Source organism: Lissotriton helveticus, chromosome 10 (genome assembly GCF_964261635.1).
Source record: "Lissotriton helveticus chromosome 10, aLisHel1.1, whole genome shotgun sequence".
Classification (NCBI taxonomy): domain Eukaryota; kingdom Metazoa; phylum Chordata; class Amphibia; order Caudata; family Salamandridae; genus Lissotriton; species Lissotriton helveticus.
The window spans coordinates 294632773-294657027 of record NC_136071.1 but is presented as its reverse complement, the minus strand read 5'-3'; positions in this window follow the sequence as shown (position 1 = coordinate 294657027).

Sequence of the window (24255 nt, the reverse complement as noted above, 5' to 3'; positions counted from 1 at the left end):
GGGGCTATCGGCTCTTTTCAGTTTCGGTTTCTCTGCAAGGACATCAGTGTGATGTTCGCGCTGACTGTCTTCGCAGAGAAACCAAAGAGACAGCCTCGGGAGCTGGGAAGGCCCTTACCCAGCTCCCGAGGCTTTTGGGGTGAAAAAGAAATCCTTCTTGTGCCCGTGCCAGAGGGATTTTCAGTGCCATGTGCGCAGACAGCTGGGAGCCATACAACCTACATAAGCACTGGTGCGCCCGATGGTTCCCAGAGCACCAAAGGGTTAATTATTGTTTATTTTGGGATATATTTTAAATATATATGATGTACTGTTTTTGTATAATTATTGTTTGTGTTTTTAAAGTATTTGTAAAATTTTGGGTAGTTATTAAATTTAATGCAAGTCATTTTTGTTATTTTTTCTTAACGTAGTGGGTTGTGGTTTTTTAGAGGCACAGGGTGGTAAGTAATTTAATTATAATGAATAAATGGTTATTTTTTTAATAAATATTATTTATTCACTAATAATTAATTATGTTGATTGTGTAATTTTTTTTACATTTGCATTTCATGTGTGGGTTGTAGGGTTTATAGGGGTTTAAGGCGGGAAGTAATTTAATTTGAAATAATTAATAATGAATTGCTAATAAATATTAACTATTCAATTGATAATTACTTATCTTAATAGTGTACATTATTATTTTTTATTTAGATTTTATGTGTAGGTTGTGGTGTTTAAAGGGGTACTCGATGGGAAATAATGTAATTTTAATTATTTAATCATTAATTATTAACTCATATTGATTATTAAATTGATCATTAATTAAGGTAATTGTGTAAGGACATTTTTAAATGTTCTGATGTGGGTTGTGGAGTTTATAAGGGTACAGGGTGGTAAGGACATTTGAATCATTCATATTTATATTTTTCTAATAATGATGAATTCATTTAGAATTAATTGAGTTAATTGTGTAATTATTTTTTAAATACATTTTAGGAGTGTGTTTTATTTATTTATAATTAGTTTGTTGATAAATATTTATGTTAATAGTGTAAATAATTAGCTTTTTTAAGTTAAGTTTTAGGTGTTGATGTAAGTTTTGTAGGAGTATATGGTGGAAGCTAACTAAAATAAAAAGTATGTCATCAAATATTTTTTGTTAATACATATATTTTTTATTGCAATACTTTTTAAATGACAATTATTTTTTGGATTTAATTTTTAATAATATTTGTAATTATTTATGAAATGGATTTGAAATTATAATATGTATTTATTTAAAAAAATGTTTAAATGAAATATATTTATATTCTAATGTGTTAATTTGTGAAAATATATTAGTGCTTTGTAGAGAATTTGTATGTTTGTAATGTAGTACTGACTGCAATGGGAATATTAATTTGTTTCCTTCCGCAATCCAACACTTTCCCTACTGTTTCGCTGGCTGGAGTGGGAATAGTAAATTAAGCCCCTTTGCAATACAATACATTCCATACTTTTGTAGTTATTGGAGTGAAAATATTAATTGTTATTTTTCTGTAATCTTTAATGTTTACTAGTCTTGTATTAATTGTAATGTGAATAGTACATTTTAGTACTCTGCAATATTTCAGTTCAGTTCATAAAACTTTATTCAGGCAGCTTGGTACCCATAAAAGCACAACATCATAAAAAATTAAAGTTACAAGCGGAGAGTTTGAGAACACATGGAAATAAGAAAGTTTACAATGATATAACCACAGCATTTTGATAAATTAAGTTACAAAATGGAAATAACTTCAGTGGTAATAAATAAGTGAATAAGTTACTAATATCTAAAACATTGTATCATCCTACAATTGTGCAAAAATAAGATCTCAGGGATCAGACATGGACTTAAGTGCTCTAGTAGCAATTCTGAGGAATGTACTTATACGAAAAATCAGCTCTTCGTCAGCCAAAGTTACAATGCACGAATAAGCCTTATCCAGACTAATAGGCCTGCTCTTTTTAAAAAAATAGATTTAAAAGTCACTTTGTGTATTTTATATAATACTTACACAAGAATAAAAAAATGTAAAATTGATTAACCACTCTTACCATCGCAGGGACATGGTGTGTGATCGAGGTTAGAGTGGTAACCAAGAGGACAGCACAGTGCAAATCTGACAGTTCCTGCTCTTAGACGGAATAATAGGCTACTTTCCCAATGGCTCATAGGTAGGGTGAGATACATAGGTAGGGGGTGGCAGTACTGTTCAATGGACATATAGCTAAGAACAGAAGATTTCTTGGATTCCAATTCAATCCTTTCTGTGTTACATTAAGAATAGAGGGCATCTCTTAGTTCCTTTTTGGACACAGTTTCAACTATACTTGGATCCAAGAAAATACATTCTTTATTGACACTGCGTAGACTTTGTTGCACTCCACTCAACCAAGGGATGTCCATCCCTTTCTCACACAGGGGAGGAGTGTGGCTCACTGATTAGAGCGGCAGACCCTGATGCAGAGGTCTGGCCCGGGACCAGGCTTCAATTCCCGACACGGCAGGGTCCTGAACCCAAAATGTCCACGGACTCGATAATTCTCACCTCGGTGCCTATTCTAATCATGGGGTCCCACGCTGCAGCTCTGGGCAATAGTTGCTTAATCTCCACTACGGCAGCCCACCCGCTGCGGGATGCTTGGCTTTCACCCTGGGGATACCCAGTAGGGATTATCTTCACAGGGAAAAAGCCAGGACGGGTTCCCAAGGCAAGCGCCTTGATGCCTTCGGGTGATATGTGCGCTATATAAGTTGCAATACATACATACAATACATACACAAAACACAGTCATTGATAATCTCTCTAGTAAGGGCGGCGGCCTGGTTCTTCCATATTGATAACCAAAAAAGAGTAAGGTCGGGCACGTATAAAGTCGGATATAAAATTAAGATTAATGGGGCCATTAGGATGGTGGGCGGACTTTGCCCGCCCGCCATCCTCACGGTACTTGGGACCGCCCGCCGTGAGGGCGGGGGTCCCGTGGGGGGCATTAAGATGTGCCCGCCACAGTGACTGACGTATCCTGCATTTTAAACATCGTGGCACCGCCAGCCACAATGCTAAAAATGCATGTATGCATTTGCATACACAAAGCAGCAGGCACCGCGAGGTGGCTGCCGCTTTGTGTAAGCAAATGCTGGGGGGTACCACAGGTATCCCCCATGTGCACCCCCACCTCGCCTTCACTCTGGGGGCCCGCAGGGGGCCCCTGAAGTGAAGACCGTCTGCCTTTCCGTGGCGGCATCTGTTGCAGCCTATACTAATATGGCTGGTAGACACCACCACCATATTAAACCTTTTTTGCCCCGGTCGCAAGGCGCCCGGGGCGGAAAAGCAGCGCATGGTCTTTCCGTCCGCCGCGGACCCCCCAGCCATGCTAATATGGCCGGGGGTCATATTGGTTAGGATGGTGGGCGGATTGCCCCCGCCAGGCCGGCGGTGGCTACCGCCAGCCTGGCGGGGGCAATCCGCCCGCCATCCTAATGGGCCCCTAAGTTCTCTGTGGTAGATATATTGTGGGGTAGAGATTGGGATACCCAGCAATTTCCTGCAAAACCTATTTTCTTCCTGCTGGATACAAGAACTATTTACAATGCCTCAAATCTTGGCCCCATATGTGGCCACAGGAACGCACTGTAATTTGTACATTTTTTGAATGGCTAAAATGGCTCTAGTGGTTTTTGGACGGGGAAGACTAAGAATTGAATTAGTGACCTTTGAGAACTTGCTCCTGGAGTGAGCAAGATGCTGAGTCCAGGAGCCGCTCGCAGCAAAGACCAACCCAAGGTAAGGGAATGTGCGAGTGCTTGTCAGTTTCTGACTAGCCACTGCAATAGAGCTTATTTGTCGCTTCCCAGGACCACAGGACATTAAAAAGGATTTTTTTTAAATTGACACACAAGTCCAAGCCATCCATATACCTTATAAAAGTTTGTACTAAAATGCGCAGGGAATTAGGAGTGCGGCCTATGAAGACCGCATCATCTGCGTATAATAGCATGGGAAGAGTTTTCCCATTGATTATGGGAACATCTTGAGTTGCGGTTTTCAGTAAGCTATTCAGCGCATTAAAATAAATGATGAAGAGGAGGGGTCCAAGACACAACCCTGTCTCACCCCCCTTCCTACCTTAATGGTACCCGAAACCTCTCCACCTATGCCGATCCTCACCTGCGCCAGGAGATCTTTATGAAGGTACGCTAAAAAATGTACCAAAGGCTCATCCAGCCCGTATGTCCAAAAGAATGTCCACAGATTTGACCTATTAACAAGGTCAAATGCTGAGGACAAATCCATAAAGGCCAAATAGACAGGAGACTTCCATGCGATGGTGTATTTCCCAATAACCAAGTTAAGGTTAAGGCATTGTTCAGTTGTCCCACCTTGCTACGGAAGCCTAGCTGGCATGAATCTAAAATACCATTTTCTTCTGTCCAAGTTAAAATTTTATTATACAGAACTCTCCCCAATATTTTTAGGGCGTTATCAATTAATGATAATGGTCTGTAATTACTGGGCTGGGATCTGTTTCCTTTTATAAAAATTGGGATTATAATGCTCTTAGCCCATGTTTTGGGTAGCATGGCGTGGCTTAAACTATTAAAAACATTCAAAAGTAACGGGGCCCAAAAATCTGGCGCCTCATTTATGAGGCCTTGCGTCAGTTTTGCGCTTCCGATGCATCACTTTTTGTGACGCATTGGCAGCGTAAAACATGCCTCCTGTTGCGCACTATTTACAAAGTGACGCATCTAAGCAGATGCGTCACTTTGTAAACCCCTGCGCTACATTATACCTGCGTCAGGTATAATGTTTGCAGGGGGGGCGTTCCCCCGCAAAAAGCTTCGTACAAGTGACGCAGTGAAATCTATGAGATTTCACTGCGTCACTTCTAGGATGCCGTTGCGTCAAAATCTTGCGCTTGCCTCACAGCAGGCGTAAGACTGACGTAAGCCCTTTCACATGGGGCTTGCCCCATGTGAAAGGACGCATTGCTGGAGTTGCGTCACTTTTGTGACACACTCCAGCAATGCGTCACTTTTGCGCTTACAGATACGTCAGAAATACTGACGTATCTGTAATTCCTTGCGCAATGATGCGTCATTTTATAAATATGACGCATCATTAGGGTCGCAAGGAGGGCGCAATGAAAAGTGACGCATCGCTGCTTTCACGCAGCGATGCATCAATTTTCATAAATGAGGCCCCTGGTTTCCATTTATTTAGGTCAATTGGCAACCCGTCTGGCCCAGGTGCCTTGTTCCTTATGTTCTGGTGGATAGCCTCTTCCATTTCAGGGATAGTTAGCTCTATGGTAGCCAATGTGCCAGGCACATAATAATCTGTCTCTGTTTGGGGGGTAGCATACATTTTTGAGAAATGGTTTTCCCAAGACTCACTAGAGATGTTACAACTAATAGGGGTTAATAACTGGCCCATAGATCGGAGGTCCCTTGCAGTGGATCAGAAAATATTGCCCTTTTTTACACTGGCGGCCTCTGAAAGGGCTCCCCAGCGTTCGATCAGGAGATCTTTCTTCCTGTTCGAAATCGCCGTGTTATATTCCCTCCTTGCCAGTTGAACGTCTATATCACACCTCGGATAGGCTGACAAAACCCTGCGGAGATTCCTATTGGCCAATGTACAATCTCTATCAAAACATCTAGGAGTCCTTCCTGACAAAGATGCAGGTTTTGACAGGAGGGTTTTTGTGGCCAGGCAAAGTTTGGAAAAATCCTGGATTACCTCAGTGTGTATCGGTTGTAGTGACAAACAGGAGCTAATAAGATGCAAATGGCCCTTAGTTAGTTTTTTAAACACTTCCCTGCTATTAACACCCTTCCATATTAATCTTAAGTTATCAGTTGAGGGTGTGAGATTCCTGGCCCCGTGTTCAGAAGAGAACCCAGGTCTAAGTGCGGAACTCAGTACTATTTTAATAGGGTTGTGATCCCCATGATCCGTAGCAATGACCTCTGCGGCCTTTAGTTGATCTTCAAGAGAGGGGGAGATAAATATAAAATCAATGGTTGAACAACATCCCCTTCCCCTGAATGTTGGTGATATGTAGTTAGTTACGTTAGAACCTCCACCAAATCCATGACATTGGCCAAATGATATTATCTTAGAAACATTGGTAGTTCTGCACCCCTGCGAGTGGACGGTCCAGAATTACTTATCCCTGCATCATGCTCCATATTACTAAGTTTAGCATTAAAATCGCCCCCCAACAGAATCCCAGTGGGTCCATCCATGTTTAGCTGGGTTTCCAAACTAGAAATAAAATCAAAGAGCCCAATGAAGTTCCTATTGGGAACAGAGAGAAAATCATTGTTATAAAAATTTACCAGGTGAAAGCAAACTCTTCTTTTAAAAACACAACTTGGTAGTTTTGACTGTTGGTTGGCAGGGCCTTGAAACTGCCTCCAGCGGCCACATTGATCTCAATAAATAGGCCCCCCGACGGTCTGCCCTATTTGGGGCATGAGGCTACTACACTAAAACAGTGGAACCCTTCAATATATAAATCTTCAGTGGCCCAGGTCTCCTGGAACATGACTATGTTGTGTTCCTTCATTGTACACTCCCAGTCCTGATTGTCAAGCCTAGGTTGAAGCCCCGCCACATTCCAACTTAGGATGCTCAGGTCAGCCCCCCTGCTGGCCCTTGTTGTGACTGCCTTATCTTTGTGAGGTCGGAGTGTAGTGCCTGGTCGTTCCTCCTCATGGACCTGTATTTTGGCAATAAGCAGTGGTTGTCAGTCCTGGGCCTCCAAGTTGAAAAGTGCATGGACCTATTTGCTGCCAGGGGAAATGCATGAGTATCCCTAACCGGTATGACTAATAGTTTGTAGAAATAGCCTAAGGAGAGAGCACAAATGCCAGTGTTTTGGGCAAAGGACTGCTCTCTAGTAGTTAATAAACAACAGACCATTTGTGGTCTCCGAAAATTAAGAACAATACAATTGCCATTGATGCTTTTATTCGATTGGCCAACCCACCCTACTCTCCTGGCCATAATAATTTCACCTATTGGTGGAAACCATTGTGTTTGCATAGCCAATCTACTGATTTATTACGGAGATCTGACCAAGACTCCCTCTGACCCCCAGCAAGGTTTTGAGCGTCGGCCATAACTAACACATAGGGACTGGAGGCAGGCGGTAGGCTCAGAACATCAGTATTTGGGCTTAAGCATGCGTCCCTAAGGCGCTCTTCAGCATCGTTGCTAGAGTAAGCCTCAATAATGTCCGGCTGGGGCTGATTACAATTTGCACTCCCTACGGCCAAATTTTGAATATTTAAATTGGGTGCTCATGGCATAACCTGGCTTTCTCTCCGCATAGGGGTGGGGTTAGGCACAGAATGGTCTTCCTGGTTACGACAGGATACACAGAAAATAGCAGAGGGTGTGTCTGGAGGAGGAACAGTACCAATCATTTTCAACTCTGGGCCGTATTTGTTGGCCACAGATGTTATAGAGTCCCCCCCCACATCATCAAAAGCATTATTCAACTTCCCACCGCTTAGTTTGTCCATAGCAGAGTTCAGGTACTTTAGTTTTTCCCCCAAAGCAGGTCAAAGTTTTTAGCAATCACATCCTTGATATTGACCAACATCGTTTCAAATGCTTCTATTGCTGGCCCTGTGGGTGTGATTCCCCCAAAAGCGCCCATGTCAACCTCATTACAACTAAGCTCAGAGGTGATGTCTGTCTGAGTCGCAACTGAGTGTGCTGACAGCCTTATGAACGTTTGAGCTACTAGTAGATGAACCACTTTTAGCATTTTTTGTTTTGGGTTTAGGCTTAGCGATGACGGGTTTCTTTTCCTTTTAATGGGTTGAACAGTTGATTTAGTGTTTCTATGGAACTTTGCAGCATGTCGCCGGGTGTTGATGCAAGGCGCGCCTGGAACGGACGTATTAGGAGAGTCCAAAAGTGGCAGGGGTGAAGTGGGGGTGGCAGAATCAGTCCTCACTGGTGATGTATTTACTGTGTCTGGGCATGTTATATTTAGGAGCAGCCCGACCCCCCAGCAACGGATGAGACTCTAGCGGGGCAGGGTCCAAGGACAACCGTCTCTCCGTCATTTGGATTTCATGCGTGAGGAGCGACTCAGACCTCACAATAAAAGCATCCAGAGTCCCGGTTACCCCTCTTCGCTTGCTTATTTTATATCGATGATCGCCAGGTATCCCAAGTATAAACCCACTAAACAATTAAGTAAAATCAGTAGCTAAGAGAGTGCTTCACGTTACCTTGTGGCCAGATGTTTCCCAGACAGGAGTCAGGGCAGCAAAAAAGGGCTCTGCCAAAGCCAAAACCAAATGACGTGGCCCAGCCCAGCCTCCTTCGGCCTCTGACGGCCTCAGACAGGCCCGCCCTTGGCCCGGGATTGGCCCAGGCGCGCCCGCTCACGTCCGTGGGAGCCCTGGCCACTCTTTAAGCGCCTCCTGGCACCGGCAGTGACGTGGCGGCTTCACTCGCGGTGCAACGTGGGGGCTGTAGTCCCCTCTCCTGCGCTGTTTGAATGCAAGAATGCGGGTTCCCCTCAAGGTGCTGGCAGGGTGCTGACAAAGCTCGTTCAGGCTAGATTAGGCTCCCTTTCTCTAATTTTATATGTATTGTAGTGAGAGACGTAAATATTACTTTTATGTGATGCAATAGTTTTATTTCTGTTGTGTTGTGTGAGGTGGGAGTAGTACATTTGATATATGTTTAGAATAAAAATGTGTTTATTTTTATTTGAATTGTAGTGGGACATTTATATGTAGTAATTTAAGTTTTTAATAATTGATTTTATATTTTTTTAATTTATATAATTATGCTTTTCTCTCTTTAGAAGAATGTTTATAATGTTTTTTGTTTGTAAATTATTTTTATTAAATTATAAACCAAATTATGATGTTTACATTTTAATTGAAGTGGTTTGCTTTTTAAATATTTAATATTTCTTATATGTATATATATATATATATATATATACACACACACACATATATATATATATATATATATATATATATATATATATATATATAATATATATATATATATATATATTCACTGAAAAAACCATAGGTTATAGACCATATATAGTTAGGAATTAGCATTTACAAAACCTTATTTTACTCTCACAAAACCATTGAAATTCGCATATATAGTTAGTTGTACTAACTATATATCGCGCACCCGCAATCCACTGCTGATCATCTCACATATTACATCATTCATGACATGGTCAGTGACATCACTGATGACATCTCAAATGACATCACTGATGACATCACTGATGACTCCATCCAGTGACTGTATAATTCTGTAAAGTTAAAATATGTCTTACAAATTGAATAATGAGTGGATTTATAAGTGTCTGGATGAAGGATTTAGTAGGTGCATGACTGACTGTATGAGTGAGTGATTAAATGTGTCTCACTGAGTGCATGGGTTAGTTACTAAACTGTCTTAATTTGTGCATCATTGTGTCTGTTGTTCTGTAATCTGCTGCATGTGTTGATCATTAGCTATATGAGTACCTATATGGGTTATTGATTGGTTGCCCAAGTATTTGTATGGGAGACTGAGTGTGTGTGTGGGTGGCTGGGAGGTGTATGACTCTGTGCATAAATGTGTGAACAGTTGATTCACTAGATGTATGGGTTCAAAAGTGCATGTGGAAACAGCTGTATGGGCGGTTGACTGTGTGCATGAGTGTATTGGTGAGTGAATGGATATCTCAGTGCTACATGCCAAAGTAAGTACATATGTAAAACACAGTACATGTGAGAGTTGACATATATAAATAACCGTGCATAAGAGTAAGTGAATGTGTGAGTGGCTGTATGGATCATTGTGAACTTGTATCAGGGATTGTATAAGAGAGTAAATATGTGTTAGTATATGTTTGAATAAGTAAGGTGTGTATAACTGTATAGTTGAGGAAATGGAGGTGTGATTGATTCTTTGCATGACTGACTAGGTGTGTGAGTAACTCCATGGATGAGTGACAGTCTGTGAGTGTCTGTTTACACTGAGTGTATCTAAGGTTATGTTAGAGTCTGAAGAGGTTCATCGTATTATCACATGAATTATGTCATCAGTAATGGCTCAGTAATGTCATCAGTGATGTCATCAGTGATGTCAATTGAGATGTCATCAGTGATGTCATCAGTGATGTCATTTGAGATGTCATCAGTGATGTCATCAGTGATGTCACTGACCATGTCATGAATGATGTAATATGTGACATGATCAGCAGTGGATTGCGGGTGCGCGATATATAGTTAGTACAACTAACTATATATGCGAATTTCAATGGTTTTGTGTGAGTAAAATAAGGTTTTGTAAATGCTAATTCCTAACTATATATGGTCTATAACCTATGGTTTTTTCAGTGAATTTTCAAGGTTTTGTAAATGCTAATTCCTAACTATATATGGCCTATAACCTATGGTTTTTTCAGTGAATTTCAATGTTTTTTTAATAGCAAATATCAAAAGCTTTAAAATGTATTCTTCTTTAATTCGAAAAATATATTTTATATGTTTTTAATACAAATTTTTTATGTATTTTTTTAAATTATTTTTTTGTTTCGCTCCCGGTCCGCGAACCGGGTTGCTTCCTGTTAGCTCAATTTGGTGCCGCGACCCGGTCCGCGAACCGGTAAACGTTCCATTTGCGCAACTGCCGCGTTAGAAAACAACATCGTGACGCGTCGCGTAATCGCGACGTATGGTGTTCTCGCGTAATGCGTCTTATGACGCGCCGCATTAGCACACCCGGAAGTGCTCCGGAGCGCGAACCGAGGCGCGAAGCGCAGCACCCCGGAAGCGATCTGGGGCGCGGCGCGCAGCGCGTAACGTAAGCGTAACAGGTCATATAACTTGTTATCAAAAGTTTTCATTGGTTCATTTCACTTTTGGTTTCCTAATGATGTAAGGCTAGGTCATGTGACCTAAAAATAACACTTTTCATTGGTTTAGAACTATTTTTTCCCAAATGATGAAAACCCCTCCTTGTTTCCTCACTCTGACTTTCAACTTTGTGAGAGGAAGACCTTTTTTCATTACTTAGAAATGGCAAGTCTTGTAGCTGCAGCTGGTGCACCCCCACCACCACCACCACATCCTAGGAAGAGAGAACCACCTCCTCAGATTATCATTCAACAAGAGGAGGAAGAAGAGGAAGAAGAGGAACAGACGCAAGGGGAGAGGCATTTTTTGCCTGAGGAGCCAAGAATTTCTCATATAAAGGAAGATTTCATATGGCAATTTTATTCATTTCCCCAGGGCCAAAAGAAAGTGAATGCCAGCTATGTAACTTGCCTTATCTGCAAGAAAGATCTGTCCAGAGGGACAGATAAAAAATATAGCTATGGCAATTACACCATGCATCGCCATATGCAGAGGTGGCACCCTAATAATTATAGTAATGCACAATTACGTGACCTGCAGGATAACCCCCCTCCTGTGGCCAGAACATCAAATGTAGAGGCAGTGACGGGACCAAAGGCGAGGGAGACGGTCCCAAATATACAGATGAAGTTTGGGAGTATCAAACAAGTCTGCGTTTATTGCGGCCAATTGATATGCTACAGGGAAAGTAGCATCACTCTAATCAACAGAGCTATCGACAATCATGATTGTCCAAAACGCCCCGGAAAATAAATTATCTTTTTTTTGTTGCTCCTGTTGAGCCCTTTATAATGAATCATTTTTGTTTCTCCCCCCCCAAAAAACCCCCAAAAAATATAAAATCGTTCAAAAAATACAAAAAAAGTAAAAAAATGTTCAGAAAAATAATAAAAAAAATATAAAACAACAAAAATAATAAAAACAAAAAAGTTCTTTTCAGAACTACCTCCCCTTTATAAAAAATTGCTAGAATGTTTAGCACTCTGGCAACCTCTATTTCTTTTGATTCGCTTCCCGGTTCGCGCGCCGGCACACGAACCGGAAGCGAACCAAAAAAAAAATTTTTTTTAAAAAGAAGAGTAAGTATAAGGGAAGGAAACAGAGAGTAATGTTAAAAGAAAGACAGCTAGAGGGAGTAACACAGAGATACTGTTTAATAGATCTATTTACCGAAGAAAAGATGGAAGAGGGTATAATTGTGAAAAACAAAATAGATAAGGAAGTGAAAGAAAAAAGGAGAGTAGAAGAATAATAAACAAGAGTTTCTTAGAGAATGTGAGTGAATGTTCAAAATAAGAAGAAAAATAGTAAAGGATGTGGAATGAGAGGTAGGGATAGAACCAGACTAAAAGAACAATCATGAGGGAAAGTGTTAAGAAAACAGTGAGCAAAAGTAAATAGGAATAAAACAAGATGTATGATAGTGACTAAGGTTAAAACATGTGGAATAACAGAGAGAAAAAACTGAAAGCAGAAAAGAAGAAGTGACAGAAAAGGATGGATTGAAACAGCAAATAAATGTAAATAACATAGGGGCATATTATCAACACAAGCGATTAAATTATCGCTGCTTTTATCGGCAGAAATCTGACGCTAAAGCCGCTTTTGCAGCAGAAAACGCCGCTTTTGCAGCAGTTTTCTGCCGATAAAAGCAGCGATAATGTTATCGCCTGTGTTGATAATATGCCCCATAGTGTGCTTGAACTACAGGGAGAAAGCATAATGAACAAGTAGTGAAAGAGTGATCAGTCAGAGACAGTGAGAGTAATAGAGACGGAGTGAGTGAACAGGAGTGAGGAACTATGAGAACGGAGGGACTGAGAAAAAGAGTGGAAGGAGTAGAGTAAGTAAGTAATAGAGAAAGGAATGAGGGAATTAGCAAAGGCAGGAAACTGAGGGTTAAAGAAATGAAGCAGTGGAACTCATAGAAGTTAAATGTGATAGAAATGTAACGAAAAGAGTACAAAACATTTACCTTATAATTGTCGTTAACTTAGTCACTTGTTATTTTTATACTTTCAATCTGTGAAAGAAACAACAAAAATCTGAAAACTATTAAAACATGTATTTAAAAATTAGAAAAGACAAGGGAAAAGATTGACAATCATCCAATTTTACAAAGAAATAAAGTTAGAGATAAACATGCAGAAAAAAAGAGAAAGAAACGGTGATAGACAGTCAGAGACAAAAAGAAATTGAAATAGAGTAAATTACTAAGAGAAAAAAAAAGAAGATACTTTCAGTGACAGAAAAGAAGGATAGAAGAGAAAACGAAATTGAAGTTGTGAAAGCTACTAAAAGAAACTGAGTAAGGTAAACTATATAAGGAAAGGGTGAATAAGGAAAAGAGAGTGAGGGAGATAGGAGACAGGGGAAGTGAAGGAAAGAGTGTCAGATACAGACTGAGTGAGGCATCTACACAATGTGATTCATAATGTTAGGAAACACAGGTAATGTAATTGAAAAACGTTCAATTTTGTTTGTTTATTCCACAATCACATCACTTGTGTTTCCTTTGCTTATGTATCTCATTGTGCAGATGTAGTCTAGCATATGAAAGACTACGCAGAAGGTGACCACTGTATGCAACAACTTTGACACTTACAGAAGCCTCTGCTTCTCCATGCCCCCTACACAGTCCTAAATATATACATTTTAAACTAACAGTATCTTGTTGCAGATGAAGTGAGGCCTATATTGCAACATGGTGCATCTTTTGCACTGCTGCTGTGTCACAAAAGTGACACAACGGCAGCGCAAAAGAGGTGCACGGCCATCATAAAACTGCCCCTAACATTTTAAATGATTGTTTCAGGATGCCGATAAGGTGTGGCCTATCCAGAGATTTGTTTGAGGTGAGGTCTACTCAGAGTTACAGATTAAATTTAGGCTTGTTGAAGAGTACAGAGGAGATAATACATGTGCAAGCCTACCAACGAAGTGAGTCATGTCCACTGCACTCTTGAACAAAGGCCAGACCTCCTCTGTCTCCCTGGACAGGCCTAAACCTCATCTGCACAATGTGATTTGTAATTGTAGGAAACACAGGTGATATAATTGAAAAACGTGCAAATATTTTTGCTCATTTAACAATCACATCACCTGTATTTCCACAGCTTAGGTATCTCATTGTACAGATGTAGTCTAGCATATCGAAGAGTACGCAGAAGGTGAGGACTGTATGCAACAGAGCAATGTACATTACTCACCTCCCTTGACCCTTACAGAAGCCTCAGTTTCTCCATGCCTCCTACACAGTTCTAAATGTATATCATAAATACAAAAAGTACAGAATTAATTATACATGTTAAATGGTTTATTTTTGCTGTTCTCAGAATATATCAAATTTCACTAAAAACAGTGACTTGAAGGTATTCATCATATAACAGCGGGGAAAAAAAACACAATCAAAATGATTGTGTTTAAAAAACCCATATAACATAATCAATCAGAAATCAGAACTCCTCAAAAGTAACTTACTTTCCATGACGTCGAAGGATGTCCTATGAACAGCTTATACTCTGTTGTGCTGTTATTATTTTCAGCCCACCACTTTCTGAAAGAAAAGCTCAATCGTTTTGACAAATATGTTACATACAATAAATGACTTCTCGCTCTCTACCGCACTTCTCCTCAAGGCCAAATCGTGTAAGAGCCATTTATAACTCTTGGAATTCTTCTAAGCAAATCCCGTCATTTTCTTTTTCCGCAACTTTCAGAAAGAAAACGTTCAAGATCACTTTCACAATCCTGTACTAGTAATATCTCACCCTTCTTGCTCACTCATGTTCTACATTTCCTATGACACTGATACTGCTTACTATGAAGCAGACTTACACTACCTCTATGACTACTACAATTATTTAATTCTCTACATCACTTTTAATCACAAAGCAATTTAAAACAGTACATAAAATTATATCAACTCCTAGAATCATTATAGGCCAGTTACCTACCCTAAATTCTTTCTTCTGAAAACAGAAAGTAAGAATATTTTTAAATAAAAAGGCAACATTGTTTCATAGTGAAATGTGAATTATTTCCGGAACATCAGCTTTTTTTACATTTTGAATAAGATGTGTAATAAGTGGATGTTGTCAAAGGACCATCATGTCATATAATAGCTGCAGTTAGAAATGTTCTTCCTAAAATCAACGACTGTGTAGCCATAACATTTGTAATTAAAGTTGAAAACTTATTTTCATCAGGTTTATATAGTTGGAATTTTTAAATGACATTATAACCAAAAGTTTGTTCAAAATATGTCGACAGCATTGCAGACTTACATTACCTCTACTCCATGTTTTGATTGGCTGCTTGAATTAGCTTATTAAAAGAAACAGTTTTTCTGAACTCATTCAAAGTGCAGTTATTTTTCCATGACGTCAAGTGTTATGGTAAGAACACCGTTTGCTTTGGGAAATACTCTGTTGTCCTTTAACTAATCCGTGCCCACCACTTTCTGTAAGAAAACCTTCTTTTTTTTCAGGAACTACTTAAAACTCAAAAATACCTTTTGACTCTGTACTACACTTATCCTCAAGGCCAAATAGTGTAGGAGCCATTAGAACCTCTTGAAATTCCTCAGAGTAAATCCCGAGATTCTTTCCCTAAAATTTTGGTTGTAAAAACACCAGGTAAGAATTTTTAAGGTCAAAAGGCAATTTTTTTTTTAAGTTAAAACAGAATCATTGCAGAATGCCCAGCCGTTTCTAGACTTCAAATAAGCTGTGTAATGTCCTGATGTTGTTTAAGGACCGTCATGATATATAATTGCTGCAGTTACAAAAGTCCTTCCTGATATTGACAACTGCGAAGCCACAAAATATTTAATTAAAGTTGTCAATTTTGTTCCATCAGGCCTACATCGTTGGAACATTAAAATGACATACTGGCCATATGTTCGTATAAATAATGTGGAGAACATTTCAGACTTACATTGGCTACACTCCATGTTGTGATCGGCTGCTTTTACTAGCTTATTAAAGGACACTGATTTACTGTCTGGCAAAGTTAAATATATAAATTTTTCTGAGTCTACACTAGTAGTACTTGATACCCTACAGTTCTCGCAGTCATGCTGCCATTGATAAGAAAGGCCAAACAGGTGATCTACATCTACACCTTCATCTTGCAATACATCAAGCATATACATTAAAAACTCCTGACAATCTTGCTGAATATTTTGAGAGAATTGCGTTTGACCTGAACATTTGTCTAACAGATTTCGAATTTCAGACACACTTTCTATTTTTGTTCTATCAGTGCTACATTTCTCTAACACAGAATTCAACCAACTGCAAAATCTTTGATCCGAATTGACCACAATCTCTTCTTTTAAAGTTTCTAGAGAAAAGACAACATTAACCACAACATTAGCATAGCAGTTGACACCAGAACTATTTTCAAATTGAAAACCAACAACATCTTCAACAGAATCCATTTTTTTCTGCTTATAATTTTGGGTTCATCGACTTTTCGTCTTTTTGCTACAACCTCCCTACTATTGGTCACATTTCTTCGTTTCCGGCCTACCACATGTTTCTCAAACAAAGGATATTGAGGCAAATGTGGCGCATACTCTCTTCTTAACCTATTGTATTCCTTAACACAATCTAGATCCGCACAAATGTTTGTGACATCACACTCAATCAAGTACAATCCCGATAAAGTTCTGACTCGTGACAATGCCACATATGCCATACCTTCCTTGAACACAGAACTGCCAATATTCGCCAATGCACTGTCTACACTTAAACCTTGCGATTTATGGATTGTCACCGCATATGCCAAGCAAACAGGAAACTGCTTACGGCGAACATATAAGTCTTTTACAAGCAAAAACCTAGCAGAGCAACGACCAATTAGCTGTACTTCCTCAATGCCATCAAATTTAATTTTAAAAAATTCAATTCCATCTCTATTTCTGTATTTCTCAAAATCAACAACATTACCCATTGATCCATTTACCAGACCTCTTTCAACATGTAAATTCCTTCTTAAAATTATACGGCAATTTAAGCACACATTCAGAGTCTTTTCAAAACCAGCAGTTTTAGATATAGTCTTCTCTAATTAATCCAATTTTGATTTCAAATTCATAGACAAAATAATTGTTGCTCCCATATGCTCTATTCTGTCAATAGCTTCCAGTTTCACAATCTCTTGGTTTTCTAAATTCAACATTTTGTTGTTAAAGAAGCACATTCTGCAAGAGTTGGCATCAAACATATTCCAGATTTCTTCTCAGTAATTTTCGAAAAAATATTCTCAGGCACAACGTCTTCTTTTGGATACAAATTTGATAATAATCGTGCATGTAAAGCTTCTTTCCCATGCTCCGTCACTTTTCCGATTCTAACATCTTGTAGAATATTCTTATAATCTTCATCCTTCGCTTGACGCATATTTTCACGCAGTTCAGCATAATTGAAGTTTAACCATATATTAACGTTGCCAATACTCCCTAGGCACTTCCTGGTATCTTCATGCGTGAGCATTTTGAACACAGGTTGTCCTTTCACTGGTGTCAGCTGCAGAGGATCACCGAAAACAATGATGTGTTTGCCACCAAATAACACATCATACTCTGTTTTGAGAACTTCTTGCATTCTCAAATGCACAAAGGCAAGCATGACATTGGAAACCATGCTTACTTCGTCAATGATAAGAAGTTTCATTTTCCTCAAGACTCTTGAAACTTCACAACAAGCATCTCCAGATAACTTGTGGTATTGTAATTTGTTATCATGCTCCACTGACAGCATCAGTAGACGATGCAAAGTAATACCTTTAATGTTATGTGCTGCCAGTCCAGTTGGAGCGGTGACAACACAAGACAGCGATGACTCAGTCCTTTTCTGCAAATAACATGAAATTGCTTTAATGAGGAACCTTTTTCCAGTTCCCGCTTCTCCACTCACGTACAGTCGGACAGGCTTCAACGACGTACATGAGCACTCTTTCTTCTCATGACTTAATCCATGATCTATTTGGTTGGTAACTTTGTCATATATTTTCCTCTGCTCAACGTTGAGTTGTCTTTCCAAGTCTTCTAAGTTAACCTCATCCTCCTGAGCATGTGCCATGGCTCTTTCCACTTCAATCATGGCAGTGGCAGCTTCATTTTCGATAACTGGTCCTCCTAGTGGATCCTGACTCAATGAAACAGAACTCTGACTGTCATGAGAACTGTCTCTAGCAATCTCGGCTGCAATCGTTGCTTCCTGCTCGATTTCCGCATTCAACATTTCTAGATATTTGGGAAAAACAGGACATTCTATGGTCTCCTTGGCGGCATTGAAAGAGTCTTTGTAACAGAGGAAATCTCCAAGCAGTTCCTCTTCTGCACGCCAAGGCTTGAAACGTTGCAAAAGTGCTAAATAGAAAAACTCTTTTCTTTCAGGAGATTCGCCACTCAATTTTGGATGGTTTACCAAGTGGCATTTTCTTTGCTTGACCAGACATCCCTCACTTCCAATTACAGCATACACTCCTTTATCAATATCTTCTTTGATGTTCCTCTTGAATATGTAATTTTGTAGAACCTCATACAGACAAACATTCTCGAGGTGACTGCTTCTATTTGGATATTATGTATCCAACATGTTGGTCTTCAAAATATCTGTACTGTTTGGCTCTTTTTCCGCCAAATACTCAATTTCCCGTACAGGTTTCAGAACTCGATTAAGCGTTGCAGCAAGACCAAGACTCGCCCAAATGATACTCCTGGATTTGGCATAGAGACTTGCTGAAGACAACCGGTCAGAACATTCGTAAGCTCCGATTTCTCGATGCGACAACATCTTCAGTCTGAAACTGTACAACTTCTTACTGAGGCTCTTTTCATGGGAAATGTCCTCCCACATATCCTTCAATTCTGCCTTTTCTTTTTTGGTGATGTAAGATGTCACATACCGAGCCACAGCCATACAGTTATCAGCCACAAACTGTATATCCATGTTAGCATTCCACATGGACAAAATCACTGGGTTGTAGTCGTTGATGTACTTGGACTCTTCGTTCCTTTTCAAATTGTAGGTACTTTTGGGTGATTTCTTCATCACATTATGTCGCAGCGAAGACATCAAACTGTTCACTCTTCCTTTAGAAATCACCGGTCGTGGAAAGGCGAAACGACATTTTGTGTAGAACTTGTCCTTGTTTCTGAATTTACGACGACAGTACTTTCCACAACGATGGCTTTGGAAGCGCAAAACTTGTTCTCTTAGGCTTTTGTCTTCCTTTGCCTTTGGAACAGCACATGTAGAATACTGTTCTATGAAACTCATCACTAAGTCATCCGGATCTGTTCCAAATTTGGGTGCATCTTTGATCCACACCAGCATATGTATATGAGGAGCACCTCTTGCTTGGTACTCCTTTCTCCAGAAGAAATCCAACACCTCTCCAAGAGGTGGATTTTTCTTGTTCATGATGAAAGACATCATAGCTTCAAATCTATGATTGAAGTAACTGCATACATTCACTGGATCCAAAGAGCACAGTTCTCCTGGTGTCTTGAATTCAATATTTTCAATGTTTCCATTTGCCTCTCGTAGAAATTCAAGTAAGTCTTCCCTGGCATACTCGGCACAGCTGAGAGTGAGGAACCATGTGGGAGTTCCTAAGTTCCTCAGCATACATTTTAAATCACCATGACGACGGTACCAGTACTCATTAGTACCACGCTGACACGCCATGAGATTAATCAGGTGAGAATCCAAAATACTGTCTTGCACATTGACTTTATCCATAAAGTCCCTTGCCGAGATATTTTGCATGTGTACACCACTTTTCAAGATGTGATTCACTGCATATGACAGTCCAGACAGATCGCTTTCAAACAGTAGATGAAACAAATAGGGAATGCATTGACGAAACCTAGGATCTTCTGCATACAATCGTAAAGTCCGGTATTCAGAAGCAGGAATTTGATCAGGTCGCTCATCATATCTTCCTCCTTGACCTGTTGGAAATAGCTGTGGGAAACACTGAGCTTCCAAACTTTCCTCCCAAACACTAATGGGACTTCCTTTGGCTTGTTTCATTTAAAACAACTCAATAGCATTCCCCATGACTTCCTTGGAATGCAAAGGAGGAACACTATAATGTTCATATATTTCTTCATTTTTAGAGGCTTCTACTTTCTCAATTTGACCAGCACACAATTCGCTATCCTCTTCTTCACTTACTTCCTCTTCTGCAACATATACATTCTTGTAGTACTTATTGTTTTTCTTCAAATACAATGTTGCCTTTTTGACTTTCCTAACATCCACTAAATCTTGCCAGATTTTCTTACTCTTTGTCGGAACCCCATTAACTAAGATAACCAGAGGTTCCTCTTCCACTTTCTCTACTCCAATTGTATTAATGTTTTTCTTCAAATATAGAGGCAAATAAACAACTCTTCCCTTTAATACTCTCTGTAAATCTGATGGAGGCAATTTCCCTGTCTTTGGCTCCATTCGTACAATAGCCTGAAAGGGATGGATACTTTGAATCAAAATAGATTCATAAGTATTTAAATCCTTCAATTCAGAAGGAATCTCAACCAATTCCAGATTATTATGAACGGCTCTAGCAGGCATCCGGTTTTGATTTAATTTGTTACAACAATAGGTACACACACGTTGATCCGATCCCAAATCAAAACAATTTTCTACCATCAAGTATGTTGCAAAATCCTTCCATTCACTATTATTTTCCCTTTCACTTTTCGCAAATAAATCCACTAACTTAGTCTGATTCTTATAATAAGTGCGTCGACAACACACACAAGTGAAATTAGGCCTCTCACTTGATTTCACCTGAAACGTGGCAATTTCTTTCTGAAAATTATCTGTACTGGAAACCTGTACACTATCTTCCACATTACCTTCTTCTTCTGGGTCAATTTCAACATTCTCCTCTTTACTTGCAAAGTAACAAAACTCAATTTCTTCACAAATATTCTTCACATCTACTTCAGAACCATGCAAAAGAGCAGTGCATAATTGTTTAAGCATAATTGCTGGACTCTTAGCATAATACAACATTCTAACTAATTTCCTCACTTTATTATGATGCACTGCTAGCATCCTGAAATGATGAAAAACACTCTGGCATACTCTCCTGGAAAGACAAGCTAGTGAATGACCATGCAAACCTGTCACTTCTCTCACTCTGCAAGGATCTAATTCTTGCAACAACTTCATTTTCTGTTTTGAACTTTTCTTACTAAATGTCCGTACAAAATCACAAAGCAAATTGATGGAATCCTGTTGCACACTGCAAATACTACGACACTTCCAGGTATACACTGGTCCCTTAGGACGTCTTCCTAAAACCTCATTACCTAACACCTCTTCTGCCTCTGTTGTCACAAGTTTTTCTTTTTCAACTGGACAACCATCTTTCACCTCATAAGCTCGACCACTGGTGTCAACTGCATGCACCAAATCATTATCCTGGAAATAACTCTCCTCATTAAAAAATGCCTCACAACTTGAACTATGCATCCATTCTCCTGAAAAAACTTCGCAAAAATTACTACGATTAACTGTTCTCTTCCATCTACTATTTGTTTTGAAATCATAAATTGCCTTGTTTAGTTTCCTAATTCTATTGATTATCAAAATAAATAACTTTCGCTTAATTTCGAATGCCTGATCAATAATTTTCTCAACTTTTTTTTTTCTCTTATAAAAAACCAATTTCTGTTGACCTTTCTTAATATTTTTTAACAAATTGCCAATTATCCTGTTGCGGAACATTCGTCTACGAATGTCCCTAAACTGATTTTTCCTTCTACTACCATGCACAGAGTTATCTCCTGCTCTAGCAGTAAAATTTTTGATTGGCCTTTCCTTTCCATTTAAATTGGCTCTCTTTTTCTGGACTAAAACATGTTCTGTAGTAATACTTTTTTTTCTACAAATGTTTCTTAGGAATGATTTCGTTGTCTTACCCGGAGCTTTCTTGGTGACTTGACGAGTTTTTATTGTAGAGGACTGCTGCAAGCATTTAGTAATCTTCTGTTTTTGACGTTTTGTAGCCTTTCGGCTTCTTTCTTTAGATGGCATATTGTACTTTTGAAATGATCTGCAGTTGAATCTGTGGTAAAATATAATAAAAAATGTTATTAACCACTATTACCAAACAGTAAATCAATAACAGTCGTCAAAAAATTAACACACTGGGGGCGTGGCCGAGGCGGCTACCATGGCGGACGTGGCTTGAATGAGCTCCGTCCCGCCGCCTTAATATCCTTCACTTCTTTCCTGCATCGCCCTGACCTGCGGACTTCCAGCCTCAACCCTCCTTGGCCGCTGCATGAGAGTGAGCTCCGGTGGCGATTTGGGCGACCACAGACCTATAATACGGGCGAAACACAACCCGGAGCGGTGGGGCCTTCTTCGCGCGCTGGAGCCGGGCCCTCGAGTTCGGCGGGGTCCGGCCGGAAGTGCGACGGCGCTGGGGGCCACCCTGCGACTTGGACCGGCCATCGCGACCGAGCCTGGGGCGGATGCACCCTGGGGCGCGGGGTCCCCCCGGCCCGGCGCTTCACCCTTGGTAGTGGAGGACATCATCCGGTAACGGAGCTGCGGGTCGGCGCTGCAGCGAAGCGGACCCTGTCTCGGTGCGACCTGCGCCATACGCCGGAGCTGGGCCCCCGAGTCCTGCGGGAGCCCGACTGGTGGAGGCGCTGCTGATCCTGGCTTAGCCCCCGGTGGCTCACAGGGACACCGAGGACGGCGGAGGAGCCCGGGGGCTGGCCTGCCTGCTGATTCGCCGAAATAACGGGGTGAGCGGCTGCTGGGCACTGGGCAGTTGTGCGGAGGGGGGGACCTCCCTTGACAACAAAGGGCTCCCACTCGGCGGTCAGTTCGGACCGCGAGGGGGCCCAGACCCTTGGGGCCCGCTGGGCTCAGATCGGACCCTTCCCCCCCCCTCTGTCTGTGGCACCGCTCGACTTGAGGGACTCTCCCCCCTTCTATTGCCGGCCATTACGTGCCTGACTGCGGCAGCACCAGAAGGGGAGCTCGTGGGGCTCTTGTGCAATACCCCCAACGCCCGGATCTCTCTGCTGCTGTCATACACGAGGACTATAGTCCATCTAAGCCGAGGCTCGGAGGGTGTGTGTGTGAGGGGGGCCCTTTGCTGAGACACTTTTCGCCCGGTGGGTCCTGCCACTGCTACACATTGGGCCCCGCCGCTGCGCCTGGTGACCTGGAAGAGGTGCTACACACCGGGGCGCTATACCGTCTCCCGGAAGCTTTACATCAAAGGTGGGCAGATACACACGGCTATTGGGACACTGTGCCACAGACTATTCTCCACAATGACGCGGGGCGGCAATAGTGGAGGCGCCGCGAAACAGGGCCCCATAGATAAATTCACGGGACCGAGTGGTGGGGCCGGAGCGTCTGGTGGCCCCCCGGGACCGGTGACTGCCCCGGACAACGCGGCTCTCCTGGCGGCCATAACACAGTCACGGGATACACTGGACGCAAAAATAGGGGCAGTTGGGGCCGATGTCACGCTGCTCCGTCAGGATCTACGCAACACAGTGGCCCGAATAACCGAAACTGAAGCTAGAATCACAGATGTGGAAGACGATGTGGTGGTCCTAAAGAGGAAAGTGGCGGCTATGGAGGGGATACAGAAGGGAATGGCGCGCCGGATCGAAGATGCTGAAGGACGGGCGCGAAGAAACAATCTGCGATTCGTGGGCTTTCCGGAGGACTGCGAGAAGGGCAACATGGAGGCCTTCCTCGCCCAGTGGCTAGAGGGATGGCTCCCTCCGGACTCTTTGTCGAGGTGTTTCGTTATTGAGCGGGCTCATCGCGCTCTTCTCCCGAAGCCTCCGACTGGAGCTCGCCCCCGTCTGGTCATTGCCAAACTCCTGAACTATCATGACCGCGACGTCATATTGAGACAGGCGAGGGACAAGGAGCCGGTGATGTACGACAACCACAAAATATTGATTTTCCCCGATTATACTAAATTGGTGCAGCAACAGCACCAATCCTTTACTGCGGCTAAGGCACGGCTGAGAGAACTGAAAATTCAATATGCTTTGCTCTACCCGGCCCGCCTGAGAGTGGTGTTCCAGTCTAAGACACAGTTCTTCAACACCCCGGAGGAGGTCTTTGAATGGACTGACGAGACAGTGAGGGTCAAGGTTCATACCCCTCCGAGACGAGACTCTGACTCCTCCACGGCGACCGGTCCCCCGAGGACCCCCAGGAGATCACGCAGTAGGAGCAACTGGAGGGCACGCTCACAGAGAAACCGCCCGCCCAGGGATGGAGTGACGGGGGGCAATGCTGCAGACGAGGCTCCGG